Genomic DNA, 18,826 nt, shown 5'->3' with positions numbered 1-18,826 from the left:
TTTGAATATATTTTTGGAATTTATAATTACATGAATCATTAAAACATTTAAAAAGATATACTTTACCTACCAATTAATTTACTCTCTGTTATTAAACATGTCTTACAGAAGAGCAGCTGCCTATAATTCATAATCAAAGAAGTATAGTTGTACTTTAGAATACTAATCAACTTTTATCATTTATAATAGTTGGATGAATAAAAAATAAATTAAGAATAGAAAAACCTATTTTACAAGTTAAAAAGTTAATAAAAAATTTATAAATAGGTTCATCAAGGTTAGGTTGAATCAAGCCCACCCAAAATAAACATTTTCAAGCTAGTGATTCCCAAATCAGTTGAAAATTTGCATTCTCATACCTAATTAATGCATGATAAAGTATATGTCAGGAAATTGTTCCTTTGATTTTCAAGACAGTTATACAAGTAAGTAAGTATGTATTTCAGTTTTGGAAACAGCAAAAGATTTTGACCACTTTTCTATACTGATCCTCAGAATGACTAGATATTTCTAGTTTAAATTTAGTTAAGCTGAATTTTAGATCTTTTAGACCTCTGTTTTCTGGCTCATAGTCCATATAATAAATGCCAGAGGGGCAACACATGTATGAGTCTCAATACCTTCCACTTATTAGGTAGTTAGAATAGGAAAAAGGAGTCCAGAATGACAGTGGCTAAAAGACAAAGAAGGGAAAAGCCCATGAAAACAGAAGAAAGGAAGGTCTGAGGACTGGAGTGAGAACCTGAGGTGAAGCAAACAGCCCTCCTGGCTAGCCCAATTTACATAGGGCACGCTCAGGGGGAGGAGAGAAACATATAAAAAGAGGAGCCAAAATTGAGCTTGCTTGGCACCATATATGTGGGGGGACTTTGTAATTTCCTCGGTTCTGTCTCATCACAGCAAAAATTTGAAGCAACCCATGGACAGCTCAGTTTTATTTGGCAAGCAAAGGAAAATACATCGTGAGGTGTAAGGGCAGGCTGATCCAAAAGACAGGAAAAGAGAGAGGGAGCTCAAAAGAGAGGGCTGTTTGCTTCACCTCAGGTTCTCACCCTGGTCCTCGGACCTTCCTTTGTTCTATTTTCATGGACTTTTCCCTTCCTTGTCTTTTAGCCAGAGCCATTCTGGACTCCCTTTTCCTATTCTAACTACCTAACACACTGATGCTCTGACCTTAAGGCTAAGGAAGTTGGCTTTGCTATTGTGACAGCTGCACAGCCTGGTTTCTGCTATGCTGAGTGGGTAATGGACAGGGAGGGAAAATGAAAGATACCCAGAGCAGTACTTTCATCCACCTTCAGAGGCCAGGAGTATCTTGAGATAGATATAAACTGACAAGGGGACAGGAAGAGAGGAAGATGGGCGGGTATTGATTGAGATGGTTGAGGGGGAATTGAGAGAGGGACTAGAGAATGGGGGAGGGGGGCAGGGATATGTTGAGCCACATAAGAATCAGAAGGAAAGAAGGTGGTGAAAGGGGATTTTAAGAGAGTCGGTTGTATGAGATGAATGGTCCGCCATAGTACTTTCCAAGACAATTCAATAGACGTTAGAATTTCTTATAATGCAGTTTTTAGAATGTTTTGTTTCTTTGAATGTGATACATGTAAGAAGTGGGACAAACTGGGCCTTAATGTGTGAGAATAAGAGCTATGACCTCCATTCTACAAAGTTTGTATTAAGAGTTTTAAAACTTAAGTACTAAACTGATCATCTGGCATCCAAATCTTGAAATACTATCATCTCTACTTAACAGAGCTCAAATCTCACTACTTCTTGTCTCTTCTTCCATACTGTGGCAAAGCCTTGAACACGCTCCTTGGTACCCATCTTACTCTAATCTATAACAGTCAAAGTGCTTCTTTTAAAATGTAAGTCACATTATATTATTCCTCTATGACCCTCTAATAGCTTCTCATTAAATTCCTCATCAAGACTTCTAAGGCCTTCCATGAGATGCTTTCTTCTGACTTCTGCATTCTGATCTTCCTGTCATTTGTTTTCATACACCATCTCTGTCTAAAATAGGCCCCTGCCCCATCACCCCCTATTATTATTTTTATCCATTTTTTATTTATAGCACTCATCAGTACCTTAAATTACATCTTATAATTATCTCTTTAATAGTTCCTTGTCTGTATCCCCTTCTAGAGTGTAAGATCCATAAGGGTAAGAATATGTGCATAGCAGAGTCTCCCTCTCGACCAGTGTCTTTCATTCTGAAGTTGAATGGATGAATGAGTGATTAATTCATATCTAAGAAATTTTTCTGTCCACACATATTGTCAATGCCTACCATATGGAGGCACTGTGGTGGGTGCCAGGGGTATAAAAAAGGCAAGGTAGATTCTACCTTGTCACAAGGGTCATCCTGCTAAAAAGCAAGATATTAAAAAATTTAAAAATAAACCACAAAAAATCAGTTACGTGTGTCAGTTCAATTAGGTCACTAAGTTGTGCCCGACTCTTTGTGACCCTATGGACTGCAGCACACCAGGCTGCCCTGTCCATCACCAACTCCTGGAGCTTGCTCAAACTCATGTCCATTGAATCAGTGATGCCATCCAACTATCCCATCCTCTGTCGTCCCCTTCTCCTGCCTTTAATCTTTCCCAGCATCAGGGTCTTTTCCATTGAGTCAGTTCTTCGCATCAGGTGGCCAAAGTGTTGGAGCTTCAGTTACATGTATGCTCCTGCTGCTGCTAAGTCGCTTCAGTTGTGTCTGACTCTGTGTGACCCCATAGACGGCAGCCCACCAGGCTCCCCCGTCCCTGGGATTCTCCAGGCAAGAACACTGGAGTGGGTTGCCATCTCCTTCTCCAGTGCATGAAAGTGAAAAGTGTAGTGTCCAACTCTTAGTGACCCCATGGACTGCAGCCCACCAGGCCCCTCCATCCATGGGATTTTCCAGGCAAGAGTACTGGAGTGGGGTGCCATTGCCTTCTCCACAGTTACATGTATAAAGAATGCTAAAAAGAAAACAAAAATTAAACAAAGTGAATAGTTTAAGCTGAATATTAAACTCTTCCTTTAAATTTTAAGGATATAGTTAAAGCAGATTAAGTTTTCCTATTACATTTGCCATTTTTTTCTCTTTAGTGTTCCCTTTTAGGAAAAAAAGGAATAAATATACAGTGATGATATCAGGGAAAAATAAGAGAATCACAGCATGAAGACAAAATGAGGTGGAAGACTTTGTGAAAACAGGGAGACAGAAAATGAGAAGGTGATACATCACTGTGTGTGGGTGGGATGGTCTTCAATTTATCATTCTCCACATGCTTCATGGAAATACAGTTCAAGGACCTTAGTTTATGAAGTTCCCTACTGTTTGCCTCCAAAGTGGCCATGATGTTAAATGCATTAACTAATGACCCCCAAATAATAACATAATAACTTATCACATTTCATCATTTACTAAATGACTTGTAATATTTAACATAGTCATGATGAAGGTAAATAGTTCTCAGATAATTTTTAAAATATAAAAACTTTCATATATTAATATAAAAGTTTCAAAATATTTATGTCACTACCATTGCTACTCATGATTTCATTTCTGAACATCCCTCCCTCTCAAATTTTATTCTGAATTGGTTCAAAAGTGAGATTAACCTCATATGATATATTTATCTCCTACTTTGTCAGATGGTTTGCAAAAATATAACCAATTCTTAGGATTTTTAACTGAAAGTTGAATTAGAAAAATAAATGCATGCTTAAGAATAACCATGTATTATAATTATATAATATGCAATATGCATTTAAAAGAAAGTGATATATCTAATTTAATTTTGACAACTAAGTCTAACTGAATTCTAGCAGTTCAGTGTGCCCTTGACAATGTTTGGGTGGCTGCTCTTGATCTATTTCCGGTTTTGCAGGAGGAAGCACTCAGCTAGAAACTTTCAGTCAGTATCTGACTTTTATTATTTAGGGCTTTGCTGCCCTTCCTGAAATTTTCTCTAGGTTTACTTTCCCTTTATCCTTTTTTTTTTTCCCCTGGGGTGACTTCTCTTACGTCTGCATCTCTACGTTTTGGAGGTTACCCATGCTTTGCATGCCTGGGCTGCTCTGCATCAGCCAAAGGGCTTCTGCATACTGTGCACTTCTTCATCCTGTTAGATTCTCAGCACCTGTACTACCTCTTGTGTGTGTGCATGTTTCATTCATGTCTGATTCTTTGCCATTCCATGGACTGTAGCCCACCAGGCTCCCCTGTCCATGGGATGCTCCAGGCAAGAATACGGGAGAGGGTAGCCAGTTTCCTTCTCCAGGGGATCTTCCTGACCCAAGGATCAAACCCGAGTCTTTCACATTGCAGGCAGATTCTTTACCGCCTGAGTCACCAGGGGACCCCATACTACCTCTCCCTTCCCATTAAAGCCATGCACATAGTACTTCTCTCCAGTAAGCCTCCAAGTCTAGAAGGTCTCTCTTTCTATATAGTCTCAGGGATAGTTCTGTCTTTTTCTGATGGTTTCCTCCAAGGGTGCTACCAGAACCGTATTTATTATGCATTAAAGAATTTATCATGTGTTAGACTCTATTCTATCTCAATTAATCCTCATAACAATCCTCTGAAGGAAGTATTATAATCAGCATTTACAAATAATTAGTTTTTCAATAATCATGGCTAAAAATGACGAGTAAAACTACACCAAGTGTCTTGGATAGCTGATGGAAGAAATGATTTAGCACTTCTAAGACATTTTGCTCAGTTTTTTTTCTTTTTTTCCTATTTGAACTTCTTAAACTTTGAGGATGTATGTTTTGAGAAAAACTAAAACATGAAAATAAACTTAATGAACTATGAAAACATAAATATTTTTGGCTTCTCTTCATTTTATATTTTATTTTACAGCATAGTAAAATTAAAGTTCTCATTAATTTAAAAGTCACACATTTCAAAACTAATGATGGAACTAGATTTAATGTATTGGAGCAAATGAGTAAGAAAATGTAATTAAAACATATATACATTTAGGCAGCTATATAGACTGATTTGTTGGTATTATAATTATAAGTGATTATTAGACAAAAATATTTTTTAGAAAGACTGGACCACATGTAGGAAGGTTATTCAAAGTACAATAAACTGGAAAATTCTGAAAGAGATGGGAATACCAGACCACCTGACCTGCCTCTTCAAAAACCTGTATGCAGGTCAGGAAGCAACAGTTAGAACTGGACATGGAACAACAGACTGGTTCCAAATAGGAAAAGGAGTACGTCAAGGCTGTATATTGTCACCCTGCTTATTTAATTTATATGCAGAGTACATCATGAGAAATGCTGGGCTGGAGGAAGTACAAGCTGGAATCAAGATTGCTGGGAGAAATATCAATCACCTCAGATATGCAGATGACACCACCCTTATGGCAGAAAGTACAGAAGAACTAAAGAGCCTCTTGATAAAAGTGAAAGAGGAGAGTGAAAAAGTTGGCTTAAAACTCAACATTCAGAAGACTAGGATCATGGCATCCGGTCCCATCACTTCATGGCAAATAGATAGGGAAACAGTGGCTGACTTTATTTTTCTGGGCTCCAAAATGACTGCAGACAGTGATTGCAGCCATGAAATTAAAAGACGCTTACTCCTTGGAAGAAAAGTTACGACCAACCTAGACAGCATATTAAAAAGCAGAGACATTACTTTGCCAACAAAGGTCCGTCTAGTCAAGGCTATGATTTTTCCAGTGGTCATGTATGGATGTGAGAGTTGGACTATAAAGAAAGCTGAGCACTGAAGAATTGATGCTTTTGAACTGTGGTGTTAGAGAAGACTCTTGAGAGTCCCTTGGACTGCAAGGAGCTCAGTCCTGGGTATTCATTGGAAGGACTGATGTCAAAGCTGAAACTCCAATACTTTGGCCACCTGATGCGAAGAACTGACTCATTTTAAAAGACCCTGATGTTGGGAAAGATTGAGGGCAGGAGGAGAAGGGGATGACAGAGGATTAGATGGTTGGATGGCATCAATGACTCAATGGACATGGGTTTGGGTAGACTCCGGGAGTTGGCGATGGACAGGGAGGCCTGGTGTGCTGTGGTTCTATGGGTCGCAAAGAGTCAGACATGACTGAGCAACTGAACTGAACTGAACTGATTCAAAGTTCAGTGTGATTCCTACAGTAGAATTGGAGGATGCTGAATGTTTTAAAATTTATCCTTTCAATGTTTTACCATTATTAAAAATATTAACCTTAATGAATATAATTGAGTTTTCCCTCAGTAATGATTAAATAAGGTTAAAATTAAAACAAATTTTAAAAATGGAATGTATATAGTGCAAAAATATTTTGATATAGCAACTCCTATTTTTTTTCCTATACTTCTATAGCTTTCCTTTTTCAAGCAGTAATAAGAAGTAAGAATAACTGGTACTTGCTCTCCTTTGGGAAGAAATGACACAGCAGAAGTAGCTGGTGAGGCAAATTTTTGACCTTCGAAACTAAAAAGCCAAGGACCAAGCTTGAGGCAAAATAGTCTAGAAGGAGATATGATCAGTCCAGCCCTGTTTGAATGTCCCTGTGTGTGCTGAGTCACTTCAGTTGTGCCCAACTCTTTGCAATGCTATGGACTGTAGCCTGCAAGCCTCCTCTGTCCATGGGATTCTCCAGGTAAGAGTGGTAGAGTGGGTAGCCATGCCTTCCTTCAAGTGACCTTCCCAACCCAGGGATAGAATTCATCTCTTACGTTTCCTGTACTGCATACAGATTCTTTACCTCTAGCACCACCTGGGAAGCCCCTTAATGTTCCTGAGGCTAAATACTGTTTGCTACATGAAGGGTAGGGAAGATAGTCAGAGAAAAAACATGGGAGTTAGCTGGTGGTCAGCAAGCATACTTTCCTTTGTCCCCTGTCTTTGGACAGACTGAAGGACTGGGAGATGATAGAAGCCTTGCATGGATTGGCCCTTGATCTCATCTCCCAAGTGTATGCCATGGCAAGGGCAAGCCTTGCAGGATTCCCTTAAGTTCAACCAAACAAAGGCAGCTTGTACAAACCAGGATGATGGGAAGAATAACTGAATGCTTTCTCATATGGTCAAAAGTAGCACATATATCCTAAAAATTTTTAGGGAATTTTTAGGATATTGAAACTGTTCCATGTGATACTGTATGAGTGCATATATGTCACTGTGCAAAAAAAAAAAAAAAAAGAAGAAATAATCACTGAAAAAAAAAAAAGTAGCACATATATGATATTCACAACCATTGAGGGCAAAGAGGATGCAAATGTGTACATTTCTAAATATGTACCAGTTCTAAATTATTATGGAGGAAGAAGAGTCATTTTGTGTTCCTTGTCTAGTAGAATTGGGCTACCCATGCGTAAAAACTCTGGTTTTGTACATGTTCCCAGAAAATCAGATCAGTTTCCTCTCTCATTAATCCCTTCCCACCAACACCAGCCTCCCTCAAGGTCCCATACCCTCAAATTTTAATGAGTTAACCAAAGGGACTTCAAGATTCTCAACACCCTGGGGACCTGAGGTTTCAGAGATAGATTTACAGTTGAAGGAAAAGTAGAGAGCCCTTTTTCTACTATAAGTAACGTTACAAATCAGCACACTGAAAAAATTTAAATCACATTAAATTAAAATGTATGTTTTACACAATAGATCACAATATATTGGCACACATAATCAACTGTGTTATCTATACCAAGCCAGGAGCAGGTTGTATGGAGAAGGCAATGGCACGCCACTCCAGTACTCTTGCCTGGAAACTCCCATGGACGGAGGAGCCTGGTGGGCTGCAGTTCATGGGGTCTCGAAGAGTCAGACACGACTGAGTGACTTCACTTTCACTTTTCACTTTCATGCATTGGAGAAGGAAATGGCAACTCACTCCAGCGTTCTTGCCTAGAGAATCCCAAGGACAGAGGAGCCTGGTAGGCTGCCGTCTACGGGGTCACACAGAGTCGGACATGACTGAAGCGACTTAGCAGCAGCAGCAGGAGCAGGTTGATGGCAAATACAATTGCAAATATATGCATCTGAACATGAGCAATATGCTCGGTATGTTGATGACATCATATATGTATGTGTGTGTGTGTGATATTGTGAAGAATTTGATTTCACTTTATTGAACCTATCCACTGAAGAAATAAAAGTTTCTTTAACCCTTTAAAATAATTCACAAGAACTAGAACTGATATAAAGATGTTATGTCAGTTGTCCTTAAAATAAGTTTATAGTAACTTTGGAGAAGGCGATGGCATCCCACTCTAGTAGTCTTGCCTGGAAAATCCCATGGACGGAGGAGCCTGGTGGGCTGCAGTCCATAGGTCGCTAAGAGTCGGACACGACTGAACGACTTCACTTTCCCTTTTCACTTTTATGCATTGGAGAAGGAAATGGCAACCCACTCCAGTGTTCTTGCCTGGAGAATCCCAGGGACGGGGGAGCCTGGTGGGCTGCTGTCTATGGGTCGCACAGAGTCGAACATGACTGAAGTGACTTAGCAGCAGCATAGTAACTTAGATATAAATTAAGAGTTATAAATCACAGAGGGCTGACTTTCCAAACCAGAGGACAAAGCCTTGGGCCAATAGCAAGGCTTTTTGGTACTCTGTGGTTTATTTCACATGCTGTGCCTGCAAAAGACCTAGACTAGTTTTAAAGTAATGAATAAGCAAATGATCTAAGATGCTGAGGTTAAAAAAAAATGTATGTAGTTGGTAAACATCTCAATTACAATAAAGGACTATTATTAAATTTCACACTTGTATAACATGGCATTATGGAATATCAATGTAACTACAAGATATGAGCTAATGCTTGTGGAAACTAGTAGGGACAGGGAAAAATCAATGAAAAGTTGTAAAACAGCATGATACATGTTTCATGTAAGTGTGCTCCAGCAGAAAAGGAGGGAGAAATAACCTAAGATGTGAATGTTCAAAAATCCACCCTATAACTGATGAACTTAAGGGAGATGAATCATTGGCAAAATTGGGACAATATGAGTCAATAATACTTGTCCAGATAAGGGACTTTTATAGAGGTGGTGGAGGGAAGACGGTAGGTGTGAAAACAAAACAGGCGATAGCAATGACTGAACATGGTAAATGCTTTAACTAGAAATGGAGAAAGAATCTAAGACAATACCCAGGATTTGGGCATGAGCCACTGGGAAGAGTGAGGGAAGATGATAAGGTTTCTTTTAATGGTATTGAATAGAAGTCTGCACGGTATCCAGGTGGATCTGTCTACGAGGAAGTAATGTATCAATCTGCAATTCAGCTACACATTTTGTCCAATGGGTAGACATTTAGAGTATTTTGTAATTCAGAGTTCCAACTCTGAATTAAAGTGAATTTAATTAACTTATATTTTATGGACTAAATACAGAGTAAGTGTAGCCCAGGGATTCAGAGCTTTGGTATCAGAGTTATAGCACCTGGGTTCTAAATTCAGCTATAAGAAATACTGTATGTATGACTAAAAGGATATTCCTAAACCCCTCTGGATTTTTTTTTTTTTTTTGTCTTCTGTAAAATGTTATGGTAGGTATTATACCTACCACACTGAATGGCTATGAAGATTAAGTAAGTGATTGAATACATATAAAGTCCTTTGTGCTAAATGGATATTAGCTATTAATTCAGGGTTGAAAAACATGAAATTTGCATTTTGAAAATCAAGAGTCAAATTTAGCAATTTCATATAATCTAATTTTATCACTGTCAAAGCAAGAATCTTATGACATTTTTCTGTTTCCTTAATTCAGCTTCACTTGTATAAGTTCATTTACCCTACATTGATGGTATACACAGGTAACTCGAGTCATCTGGGAATATGATCAACTTAAGTGTTAAGTTTTATTCCAAGATTACATCATTGGATGTAATCATATCTGACTTTCCCTGTACTCTCAAATTTTTCTATGGTGGAAACATAATGTCTTATTTCCAAAAAACCCTAATAATTATTCCTGAAATATGTACTCTGTTTAAATACAGTTGTAGAGTGAAGATAATCATTAGTATTAGCACCTTTGGAAAAATTCAGATATATTGTCTCTTGGCTGGGGAAAGGCCACTTTACCAACTAATCTATGGGGCTTAGGTAACTAAATAATTAAGAAATCGCAATTCAGGTCTTTACTCACCCACTTACCATCTGCTTCCTTAAGGCTATATCTAAGTAATTGAATCAAGAGATGAAAAACAGGAACCTAACATATAAAGATCAAGCTGACTTGAAGCAGTATACTTTGCAATATTACTATATTTAATGGCAAAAGAAAATGTGTATACTGGTAGTATGTCTATAAACTCAAATATTTTGATAGTTATTACTGAAAATCCTTTGACTAATAAAACACTGATGTTTGAGGTTCTAATCAGAGCAGAGATCATATAAATTTCAAAATCTAAATTGGGTAGCTGATCCAAATGCTGTTTGTGTCATCAGATGAACATGGCAGTCAGAGTTACAGCACATCCAGCTGACAAATTCAGATGTATGTTTAAAATACTGTAGAAGACCTGTGTGGGCATGCACTTTGCAGGATTTTAAGAGATGAGGATTACAAAGTATTTGCACACAACATGAAAAGTAAATGTTATAGTACATTTATAATACTTAACAGGTACTTGACTTCTGAAAAATAATCAAGGTTGCTATTTGGCAGTGAATATAAAGAGAGAAAATTCTGAAAAAATCAAATGTATTTTCCCATTGTTCTGTTTTTTGAGAATTTCATATCCTGTTGGCCTTATTCTTCATTTCTTCTGAATAGTCTTTAATGAATGCTTCTTTTCCTTTAAAATAAAGACAGAGGTTTCTTTATATTTGCCATGTGACTTGGAATTTTTTGTGTTTGTGACAAAATCCAAGTCACATGGCAAATATAAAGAACCCTTCTGCCTTTATTTTAAAGGAATAGAAGCATTTTGTGATTTGTTGAGCCACCAGGGCTTCCCTGGTGGCTCAACTGGTAAAGAATCTGCCTGCAATGTGGGAAACCTGGGTTCGATCCCTGGATTGGGAAGATCCCCTGAAGAAGGGAAAGGCTATCCACTTTAGTATTCTGGCCTGGAGAATTCCAAAGACTGACAGTTCATGGGGTTGCAAAGAGTCAGACACAACTGAGGAACTTTCACTTTGTATTAATTATCTATCATTTTTTTCAATTGAAATCTTAAGCAATTTTGCTTTATTTTTTAATTGAGATATGATTAATCCACCATGTTGTGTTAGTTTCAGGCGTGTAGAAAAGTGATTCAGTTAAACCCATATATACATTTTTCAGATTCTTTTCTATTAGAGGTTATTATAAGTTATTGACTGTAGTTCCCTGTCCTGTACAGTAGGTCCTTGCTGTTCATCTATTTTATATGTAGTACTGTGTATCTGGGGCTTCCCTGGTGGCTCGGAGGTTAAAGCATCTGCCTGCAATGCAGAAGACCTGGGTTCGATCCCTGGGCCGGGAAGATCCCCTGAAGAAGGAAATGGCAACCCACTCCACTATTCTTGCCTGGAGAATCCCATAGACGGAGGAGCCTGGTAGGCTACAGTCCACGGGGTCGCAAAGAGTCGAATATGACTGAACGACTTCACTCACTTCACTGTGTCACATCAGATCAGATCAGATCAGTCACTTAGTCGTGTCCGACTCTTTGCGACCCCATGAATCCCAGCACGCCAGGCCTCCCTGTCCAGCACCAACTCCCGGAGTTCACTCAGACTCACGTCCATCAAGTCAGTGATGCCATCCAGCCATCTCATCCTCTGTTGTCCCCTTCTCCTTTTGCCCCCAATCCCTCCCAGCATCAGAGTCTTTTCCAGTGAGTCAACTCTTCGTATGAGGTAGCCAAAGTACTGGAGTTTAAGCTTTAGCATCATTCCTTCCAAAGAAATCCCAGGGCTGATCTCCTTTAGAATGGACTGGTTGGATCTCCTTGCAGTCCAAGGGACTCTCAAGAGTCTTCTCCAACACCACAGTTCAAAAGCATCAATTCTTCAGCGCTCAGCCTTCTTCACAGTCCAACTCTCACATCCGTACGTGACCACAGGAAAAACCACAGCCTTGACTAGACGGACCTTTGTTGGCAAAGTAATGTCTCTGCTTTTCAATATGCTATCTAGGTTGGTCATAACTTTCCTTACAAGGAGTAAGCGTCTTTTAATTTCATGGCTGCAGTCACCATCTGCTGTGATTTTGGAGCCCAGAAAAATAAAGTCTGACACTGTTTCCACTGTTGCCCCATCTATTTCCCATGAAGTGATGGGACCGGATGCCATGATCTTTGTTTTCTGAATGTTGAGCTTTAAGCCAACTGTTTCACTCTCCACTTTCACTTTCATCAAGAGGCTTTTTAGTTCCTCTTCACTTTCTGCCATAAGGGTGGTGTCATCTGCATATCTGAGGTTATTGAGATTTCTCCGGACAAACTTGATTCCAGCTTGTGTTTCTTCCAGTCCAGCGTTTCTCATGATGTACTCTGCATAGAAGTTAAATAAACAGGGTGACAATATACAGCCTTGACATACTCCTTTTCCTATTTGGAACCAGTCTGTTGTTCCATGTCCAGTTCTAACTGTTGCTTCCTGACCTGCATACAGATTTCTCAAGAGGCAGATCAGGTGGTCTGGTATTCCCATCTCTTTCAGAATTTTCCACAGTTTATTGTGATCCACACAGTCAAAGGCTTTGGCATAGTCAATAAAGCAGAAATAGATGTTTTTCTGGAACTCTCTTGCTTTTTCCATGATCCAGCAGATGTTGGCAATTTGATCTCTGGTTCCTCTGCCTTTTCTAAAACCAAGTTGAACATCAGGAAGTTCATGGTTCACATATTGCTGAAGCCTGGCTTGGAGAATTTTAAGCATTACTTTACTAGCATGTGAGATGAGTGCAATTGTGCGGTTGTTTGAGCATTCTTTGGCATTGCCTTTCTTTGGGATTGGAATGAAAACTGACCTTTTCCAGTCTTGTGGCCACTGCTGAGTTTTCCAAATTTGCTGGCATATTGAGTGCAGCACTTTCACAGCATCATCTTTCAGGATTTGGAACAGCTCAACTGGAATTCCATCACCTCCACTAGCTTTGTTCATAGTGATGCTTTCTAAGGCCCACTTGACTTCACGTTCCAGGATGTCTGGCTCTAGGTCAGTGATCATACCATCGTGATTATCTGGGTTGTGAAGATCTTTTTTGTACAGTTCTTCTGTGTATTCTTGCCATCTCTTCTTAATATCTTCTGCTTCTGTTAGGTCCATACCATTTCTTTCGTTTATCGAGCTCATCTTTTCATGAAATGTTCCTTTGGTATCTCTGATTTTCTTGAAGGGATCCCTAGTCTTTCCCATTCTGTTGTTTTCCTCTATTTCTTTGCATTGATCGATGAGGAAGGCTTTCTTATCTCTCCTTGCTATTCTTTGGAACTCTGCATTCAGATGTTTATATCTTTCCTTTTCTCCTTTGCTTTTCACTTCTCTTCTTTTCACAGCTATTTGTAAGGCCTCCCCAGACAGCCATTTTGCTTTTTTGCATTTATTTTCTATGGGAATGGTCTTGATCCCTGTCTCCTGTACAATGTCATGAACCTCATTCCATAGTTCATCAGGCACTCTATCTATCAGATCTAGGCCCTTAAATCTATTTCTCACTTCCACTGTATAATCATAAGGGATTTGATTTAGGTCATACCTGAATGGTCTAGTGGTTTTCCCTACTTTCTTCAATTTAAGTCTGAATTTGGCAATAAAGAGTTCATGGTCTGAGCCACAGTCAGCTCCTGGTCTTGTTTTTGCTGACTGTATAAAGCTTCTCCATCTTTGGCTGCAAAGAATATAATCAGCCTGATTTCAGTGTTGACCATCTGGTGATGTCCATGTGTAGAGTCTTCTCTTGTGTTGTTGGAAGAGGGTGTTTGTTATGACCAGTGCATTTTCTTGGCAAAACTCTATTAGCCTTTGCCCTGCTTCATTCCGTATTCCAAGGCCAAACTTGCCTGTTACTTCAGGTGTTTCTTGAGTTCCTACTTTTGCATTCCAGTCCCCTATAATGAAAAGGACATCTTTTTTGGGTGTTAGTTCTAAAAGGTCTTGTAGGTCTTCATAGAACCGTTCAACTTCAGCTTCTTCAGCGTTACTGGTTGGGGCATAGACTTGGATTACTGTGATATTAAATGGTTTGCCTTGGAAACGAACAGAGATCATTCTGTCGTTTTTGAGATTGCATCCAAGTACTGCATTTCGGACTCTTGTTGACCATGATGGCCACTCCATTTCTTCTGAGGGATTCCTGCCTGCAGTAGTAGATATAATGATCATCTGAGTTAAATTCACCCATTCCAGTCCATTTCAGTTCGCTGATTCCTAGAATGTCGACATTCACTCTTGCCATCTCTTGTTTGACCACTTCCAATTTGCCTTGATTCATGGACCTGACATTCCAGGTTCCTATACAATATTGCTCTTTACAGCATTGGACCTTGCTTCTATCACCAGTCACATCCACAGCTGGGTATTCTTTTTGCTTTGGCTCCATCCCTTCATTCTTTCTAGAGTTAATTCTCCACTGATCTCCAATAGCATATTGGGCACCTACTGACCTGGGGAGTTTCTCTTTCAGTATCCTATCATTTTGCCTTTTCATACTGTTCATGGGGTTCTCAAGGCAAGAATACTGAAGTGGTTTGCCATTCCCTTCTGGATCTCTCCACCATGACCCACCTATCTTGGGTTGCCCCACGGGCATGGCTTAGTTTCATTGAGTTAGACAAGGCTGTGGTCCTAGTGTGACTAGATTGACTAGTTTTCTGTGAGTATGGTTTCAGTGTGTCTGCCCTCTGATGCCCTCCTGCAACACCTACCATCTTACTTGGGTTTTTCTTACCTTGGGCGTGGGGTATCTCTTCACGGCTGCTCCAGCAAAGCGCAGCCAATGCTCCTTACCTTGGACGAGGGGTATCTCCTCACCACCGCCCTTCCTGACCTTCAACGTGGGGTAGCTCCTCTAGGCCCTCCTGTGCCCGCGCAGCCACGGCGTGGGGTTGGTCCTCCCAGCCGCTGCCCCTGGCCTTGGGCTTAAGGGCCTGGGGTATCTCCTCTCGGCCGCCCCGCCTGACCTCGGACGTGGGGTAGCTCCTCTCAGCTGTTCCTGCGCCGTCGCAGTCTGGCACTCTCGGCTCCTCGTGTATCCCTAACCCCTTTCTCCCCTTTGGTGACCGTATGTTTTTTCCAATGTCTATGAATTTATTTGTATTTTGTAAATAAGTTCATCTGTATCATTTTTTATATACCACACTTAAGTGATATCACATGATACTTGTCTTTGGCTGGTTTCACTTAATATCCAGGTCCATCCATGTTGCTGCAAATGGCATTATTTCATCCTTTTTATGTCTGAGTAATATTCCATTGTTTATACACACAGACACACACCACATTTTCTTTATTCATTTGTCAGTAGACATTTAGGTTGCTTCTATGTCTTGCTTGTTGTAACTAGTGCTGCTGTGAACACTGGAGTGCATGTATCTTTTTGAATTAGAATTTTTGTCTCTTTTGGATATATGCCCAGCAGTGGGATTGCTGGATCATATGGTAATTATATTTTTAATTTTTTAGGGAACCTCCATACTGTTCTGCATAATGGTTGTACCAATGTACATTCCCACCATCAGTGCAGGAAGGTACTCTTTTCTCCATATCCTCTCTAGCACTTACTATTTTTGGACTTTTGATGAAAACCATTCTTACTGGTGTGAGGTGATATCTCATTGTAGTTTTGGTTTTCATTTCTCTGATGATAAATGATGCTGAGCATATATTCATGTGCCTATTGGCCATCTCTGTGTCTTCTATATATAGTATCATGTCATCTCTAAACAGCTACAGTTTTACTTCTTTATTTCCAATTTGGATTCCTTTTATTTTTTCACTGATTGCCATGGCTAGAACTTCTATGTTGAGTAACAGTGGTGACAGTGGGCACCCTTGTCTTGTTTCTGACCTTAGAGGAAATTCTTTCCCAGCTTTTCACAACTAAGTATGCTCTTAGTTGTGGACTTGTCATATATGGTCTTTATTATTCCCAGGTGGCTCAGTAGTAAAGAATCTGCCCACCAATGCAAGACTGCAGGTTTAATCCCTGGATCAGGAAGATCCCCTGAAGGAGGAAATGGCAATCCACTCTAGTATTCTTGCCTGGAAAATCCCATGGACAGAGGATGTGGCAGTTTACACTCCATGGAGTCACAAAGAGCTGGACATGACTGAGCACGCATGCACATATTCCCTCTATGCTCACTTTTCAGAGAGTTTTTAATAATAAAAGGATATTTAATTTTACCAGAAGTTTTTTCTGTATCTATGGAGATGATGATATGGTTTTTATTCTTTAATTTGTTAATGTGGTATATCACATTAATTGATTTACAGATACTGAAAGATTTTTGCATCCCTGGGATAAATCTCACTTGATCATAGTGTATGGTCCTTTTAATGTATCATTGGATTGAGTTTGCTAGTATTTTGTTGAGGGTTTTTGCATGTATATTCATCAGTGATATTGGCCTATAATTTCCTTTTTTATTGATATTGTTGTCTGGTTTTGGTATGAGAGTGTGGTGGCTGCATACCAAACCACTGTAGTGGTTTGGCAGTGTTCCTTCCTCAGCAATTTGTGGAATAGTTTCAGAAGGATAGATATTAACTGCTGTCTAAATGTTTTGTAGAATTTACTTGTGAAGCCATCTTATTCTGGACTTTTGTTTGTTGGGAATTTTTAAATTACTGATTTAACTTCAGTACCAGTAACCGGTCTATTCATGTTTTCTGTTTCTTCCTGGTTCAGTCTAGGGAGATTGTACATTTCTAAGTACTTATGCTTTTCTTCAAGACTGTCCATTTTATTGCTGTATAGTTGCTTCTGGTAGCTTTTTTATTTAAAGCAAAGTACAAAAATCTATAATTAAAAATTAAATGCTAAACTGAAAACATCTCTTGTTCATAAGAGGGAAAAAGCATTTTTATTCTGTCTATATTGGTGCTATGTTAAAGCCAGGGAAAATATAAAACTGTCAATTGCAAAGTAATTCGTAAAATTCTGTCACATGGGCATTTTAATTTTGGTTATTTCACTAATATAGTAAGATTTAGTTTGTTACAGGCATTATGGATTTCGTTTGTATTGTAAATCTCCCTGTTATGTATTGAAAGGAACAAAATATGTTAAAAGGCCAGGATTCTTTAAAAGCTTATGTATGGTCAGTTTTAGTTTTATACAGCTGTCTATGAGCATTTAAAGGCTACTTCCCTGATTTAACGAAGGTAAGTCATAGTTGATGACCAATAAGAAATACCTTTTACTTTCTCATCCTTAATAAGAAAGCATATCTACAAAAACTCTATAGCAAATATCACACTTAATGGAGAAGGTTTTGATTCATTACACTCAAAAACAAAAAGAAGATGGCTACTATGAATATTGTTATTTAATATTGTTCTGAAAGTCAAAGACAATACAATATACCAAGGAAAACAAATAATACAAAAAAATGGAAAGTTTACCCTTCAGGATTAGTTTTATCTGCACATACAGAAAGACTTTAAATTATAATACCTTTAAAAAGTGTTTCTCTCACTTTACAAAAAAACGGGCAAGCAATCAGGACTGGTGCTGGCAACTCCCCAGCCATCAGGGACCAGTACTTCTATCTTGAGGCTCCACCAGCTTTTTATATTGCTTTATAATCCAGGGTAATTGCTCGACTCCCACACTTTATGTTTTCATTCCAGGCAACCAAAAAGAAAAAATGGAGAAGCACTCATTTGTTCTCATTTAAGAAGCATTTCCTAAAGTCCCACACATTGCTTTGCTTAAATTTTATTGACCAGAACAAAGTTACATGGTCACATCTAGTGCAAAATTACCTAAGAAATATAGTCTTTTAGAAGAGGGGCAATGTGCCTGGCTGAAAATTGTTCTTTGGGTTGGATAACAAGAAATTTCCGCCAGGGAAAGGGAAAAGCAATATTCTGTTCCTTCCAGATGTTATGACTGCTTAAAGAAAACTGCAAAGGCACTCTAATACATTTTTTAAAACTAAAGCTTTATCAGAGTTGCTGTCTGTAGAATCAACATGGGCTCAATTGCTATATGAGCAGTTAGAGGATTAGTAAAAACTAAGATACTGTTGAGTCAGTTAAACTATAGTACATATAGAAATAACTTGAAATGTACAGTAATTCATGGAAGTTTATAAACAAAACTGAAGGAAAATAATTGCATAAAAACAGTGATATATTTTCATAAGAAAATTCACCATTATAAGGAATGTGTTTCTAATTAATTTATCTATAAATCTGAAGCAAATCCAGTGAAAATTTCCCTGTCTCCAGTGTTTCACTGAAATTGACAGATTTTTAAAATTCAATTGGGACAATGAATGTCAAGGAATATCCAAGAAAAAGTTGAAGAAAATAAAAAGTGAGACCAGATACCAAGATTTATTATGATATTAAAACATTGTATAAATTATACATTGAATCAGTGGTGGAAAGTAACCCAGAAACAGATCCTTAAACATATTTAATCTTGCGTATACTGTATTTAACATAGCTAATGTTACAAATGGGGCTTCCCTGGGTGGCTCAGGCAGTAAACAACCTGCCTGCAATGAAGGAGACCCAGGTTCGTTCCCTGGGTTAGGAAGATCCCCTGGAGAAGGGAATGGCTACCCGTTCCAGTATTCTTGCCTGGAGAGTTCCATGGACAGAGGAGCCTGGTGTAAAATTACAAATAAATTAACAATTGATGTTGGGATAAATTATTATCTAAACAGAAAAGATAAAACTGGG

At 38.8% G+C, this 18,826-nt stretch overlaps 1 protein-coding gene across 28 annotated transcripts in view; it reads left to right on the top strand.

The window, feature by feature from the left end:
- Positions 1–18,826, top strand: part of LOC147379347 (uncharacterized) — a 223,063-nt gene that overhangs the window by 157,535 nt on the left and 46,702 nt on the right. For 4 of the 28 annotated variants that reach the window (XR_015133003.1, XR_015132975.1, XR_015132968.1 and 1 more), the window contains one exon: positions 3,100–4,790. The exons of 8 other annotated variants lie outside the window; for them this stretch is intronic. The gene's annotated coding sequence lies outside the window, so the exon portion shown is untranslated. Of the gene's footprint in view, positions 1–3,099; positions 4,795–16,062; positions 16,386–18,826 lie in introns of those variants that run through there. 16 more of the 28 variants (XR_015132915.1, XR_015132925.1, XR_015132983.1 and 13 more) reach the window with 12 other exon arrangements.

This window comes from Bos grunniens, chromosome 1 (assembly GCF_055505025.1).
Source record: "Bos grunniens cultivar Pamir isolate PY7600 chromosome 1, Bosgru_T2T1.0, whole genome shotgun sequence".
NCBI classification, from domain to species: domain Eukaryota; kingdom Metazoa; phylum Chordata; class Mammalia; order Artiodactyla; family Bovidae; genus Bos; species Bos grunniens.
This window is presented reverse-complemented; position numbering and strand designations above follow the sequence as displayed.